General features: G+C 40.4%; 1 pseudogene; it reads left to right on the top strand.

Moving 5' to 3' along the window:
- The first annotated feature begins 2470 nt into the window (after nucleotides 1-2470).
- On the top strand, nucleotides 2471-3836 carry LOC140498187 (ras GTPase-activating protein-binding protein 1 pseudogene; annotated as a pseudogene).
- Nucleotides 3837-4100: the final 264 nt, after the last annotated feature.

Here is a 4100-nt window from a genome sequence, read left to right as displayed (position 1 = left end):
TGAGAAGTCTGGGAACCACAACAGCTGGTTGGGACTCAGTTCCTTGAGGCCTGCTCTAGCCCTGCCTCTGCCTGTGCAGCCCATGCTAGACTGAGCTCTTCTCTCACTCTAGTGCAACAGACCTTTCCTGTCAATCTTCCAGGTTCTCTTGGGCTAGAAATTTGTTTCACTCTTTCATTTTGTGGATTCTGCTGCTCTAGAATTTGTTCAGTTATTTTTACAGGTATTTGGAGGTGTTGGGGGGAGAGCTTAAACAAGTCCCTGCTTTAACTGGGCCATCTTGGCTCTGCCCCCCGCCCCAACACTTTTCTTTCTACAAGAACTATTTCAGCTACATTCTTTTTGATCCCTCAGCAGAAAATATTCTCTCCCTCCTCAAATTTTCCTGTAAAAGTAGAATCATCAAGATATACATGAGGGAAGGAAGTCACTTTTATGTATAAAGTACTGTGCCAAATTCTGAGGCTACAAATAGGAAAAAACAAATAATGGCAGCTGATTGGATACGGAAAGCGAGGTTTTGAAAACAAAGCCTCAAAATGGCTATGAAGCTATAAATCTAAGTAAAATAGAAAGAAGGTGTAAACTTAATAGAAATAAGGAATTTGAAAAAAGAGATGAATACAAGAGAGATGGAGAGGAGAGTATAACAAATTCTGTTTTAGACATGTTTCTGGCATTAACACACAAGTGGAGAATAGAGTATTGGGGAGAAGAGAGTGATTGACAGTGTCAAAGACCACAGAGACTTAAAGGAATGGGATAGAGAAAAGGTTTAAATTTGTCAATTAAAAGATCATTGGTAACTTTGAAGGGAGCAGTTTCAGTTGAATGACTTTAGAAACCAGATTACACAGTATTTAAAAAAAGAGGGAGGCAAGTGAGAGTGGAGGCAACTAGTATAGACTGAGGTTCACTAGAATGACCTCGGAGTGAATTGAAGCTTGCAAACCCTTCAATACGTGGCTTTAGAGGAATGAAAACCTATTGAGAGAATGGGCGGTGACCAAGCAGAACACAGCAGTCCCTGGGACTCAAAAGGGTAAAGAAAGGGCTCCTCAGGCCTGCCTAGACCAGCCAAGAGACGAACCCTCATCTGGCCCCTTAGTTCCACTTCAGCTCCTCCTTCTACCCTCCTTCTTCCCTTCTTCCTTTCTCCCTATTTCCATCTTGATCCTCCTCAGCCCCCTATCCATCCATCCTCCTCTTTTTCCTCTCCTCTCTATCCTTCTATACCTGTCGCTGAAAAGAAAAAAAAGGGGAATGTTGCAGAATCTCCCCCCCCAAAAGAGAAATTCCTGCAAAGAAGAGATGTGAGAGTATGCACCTTCCATCCTTTACAGAGAAGGGAGCTCCACAATTGTGAAACAGTGTATATATTTTCAGAATTTTTTTGATAAATTGATCACTTTTGCTATTTTTCCTTCCTCCTATACTTCTTTTTCTTTGTAGATATTCTTTGTTATATGGTATGACTCTCTGGGAAAGAGAGGGATACTGGGAAAAATTGAGATTGTAAAAGAAAAGATATAATTTTCAAAGTTATCTAATTTTTTTAATTATTAGAAATCTTTTCTCTCTCCTATCCCCACTCCCAAAGAAAGTCAGGAACTTTGCTAACTGCTTTTCATTGAGTTTCAAACCTTTGAGATGCGAGCTTTACTATTGATTTGGAACTCTTGAATGCAAAGTTTTTTGTTTCTACAGGCATTTTCTATGTTATCCTTTCCAAACAATATTATTGAGCAGCATGGTTTACTGAAAAACTACTGGCGTTCTTAGACCAGACACATCCAGAATAAAAAAAAAAAAAAAAAAGAACTGAAGAGAGGTTGAAGGGATTCCCTTTTTCTCTTTTCCTATTGTTACTACCAGATTATATATGTAACCCCTGTCCCAAAGCCCATTGAAATGGGACTCTCTGCTCATTGATGAAGAATACCCTGCTCTGTGTGGGTGACAGGGTACAGTTAGGAAAAACAGGAATGTTCCAGTCTTTTTCAAGACTTCAAACTGATTCTCTTCAGGGGATTCTGACTTTGGAAGGTGCCAAATGTCAAAGGGCATTCAGGTTGCTGAATGAAAAAACCCTGTTCTGATCAATACAATGATCCAAAATAATTATAGAAGAATTATGATGAAAAATGCTCTCCACATCCAGATAAAGAAGTGATGAAGCTGAATGTAGGTTGATGCATATTTTTAACCTTATTTTGTTGTTCTTATTCCGTGTTTTCTTTTGCAGCATGACTAATAGGGAAGTAAGTTTTGGATGACTTCACCTGTAATCTATGTGAAATTTCTTGCCTTCTCAAGGAGGGGGGAGTAGAAAGAGAGAGAGAATATGGAGCTTGAAATTTTTGAAAACAAATGTCCATATTTTTTGGACAGAGTTTTTCTACCCAGACTGCTTCAGAGTGAAGACTCTTCCCCTCCCACTCAGTCTTGCAGGTTGGAATTGACCAAAGAGATGGCTATGGAGAAGCCAAGTCTCCTGCTGTTTGGGTGGGAATTTGTGAGACAGTATTATACTCTGCTGAACCAGGTACCAGATATGCTACATAGGTTTTATGGAAAAAACTCATCTTATGTTCATGGAGGTTTGGATTCCAATGGAAAATGAGCTGATGTTGTCTATGGACAAAAAGAAATCCATCAGAAAGTGATGTCCCTAAACTTTACAAATTGTCACACTAAGATTCATCATGTGGATGCTCATGCTACCCTCAGTGATGGTGTATAGTCCAGATAATGGGATTGCTTTCTAACAATAACCAAGCATTTCAGAGATTCATGAAGACATTTGTACTTGCACCCTAGAGTTCTGTTGCAAACAAATTCTGTGTTCATGATGACATTTTCCGATACTAAGATGAGATTCTTGGTGGTTTTCTCACTGAACCCCAAGAAGAGAACCAGAGGAAAGACAGCAGACTCCTGAGGTAGTTACTAATGACTCTGGAACTTTTTATGACCAGACTGGCAGCAATAACCTAGAGGAGCCTTTTGCAGAGCGAGAGCTGGAACCAGAACCGAAGCCTGAGCAAGAAACTGAACCTGAAATTCATGAAGAAAAGTCTGAACTAGATTTGGAAGAGCCTGTTTCTAAGGAGATTCAAAAGACCTCATCTCCTGTGCCTGTGGATTCTGCTCCAGCATTACAGGAGGACTTAAGAACATTTTCCTGGACCTGGACCACCTAGTGGAACTGTTCCAGTGTCTGGGATACCACCCTATGCTGTTAAAGTACCACATTCACAGGACTGCCCAGAATCAAAACGAGAATCTCAGACCCCACCACAGAGGCCCCAGAGGGACCAGAGAGCAAGGGAACAATGAACTAATATCCCACCCCAAAGGGGATCCAGACCAATTCGTGAAGATGGTGAACAGAGTGATATGGATACAAGGAGAATTGTGTGATATCCAGATAGTCATCATCTTTTTGTTGGAAATATTCCACATGATGTGGACAAGGCAAAACTAAAAGATTTTTTCCAAAGTTTCTGTGTTTCACTCAGAGATTATAAGAATGTTGTGGAATTTTGAACTAATAGTGATGGGAAGCTACCAAATTGTGTTTTGTTATATTTGGTGACCCAGAGCCAGTTGAAAATATCCTTGGCAGCAGGTCCATCATGTTTAGAGGTGAGGTACATTTGAATATTGAGGAAAAAAAGACAGGAGCAGCCAGAGAAGGTGATCATCAAGATAACAGACCATGTTATAACAGACCATGAACTAGGCTAGGTGGTGGAATAAAAGGGCCTCTCCATGGAGTAGTGTCCCAGAAACCAGGATTTGGAGCTGGAAGGGGGATTGATCAATGTCAATGAATTCAGTACACAGATTTTCACGTGATGGCACAAGTCTGCTTCTGCAGCATTGTGAATTTCAGCCTTGGATATCTAACCTGTTACGTAGACTGCCTATGTTTGATACAATTTCAGGCCCTTTTCTGTTTGTGTTAAGGATTTTTTGTGGGGTGTGCTGTTTTCATTCCACATAGACCCCCAAGTCCTTGTCCCCAATTCTGGTTTTGTGGAACAATATTTTAGAAGAAGTTGCTTTTAAAAGAAGAAAAACAAATTCCTTGCTCA

The sequence above is a fragment of the Notamacropus eugenii genome, chromosome 4, assembly GCF_028372415.1.
Source record: "Notamacropus eugenii isolate mMacEug1 chromosome 4, mMacEug1.pri_v2, whole genome shotgun sequence".
Classification (NCBI taxonomy): Eukaryota; Metazoa; Chordata; class Mammalia; order Diprotodontia; family Macropodidae; genus Notamacropus; species Notamacropus eugenii.
This window is presented reverse-complemented; position numbering and strand designations above follow the sequence as displayed.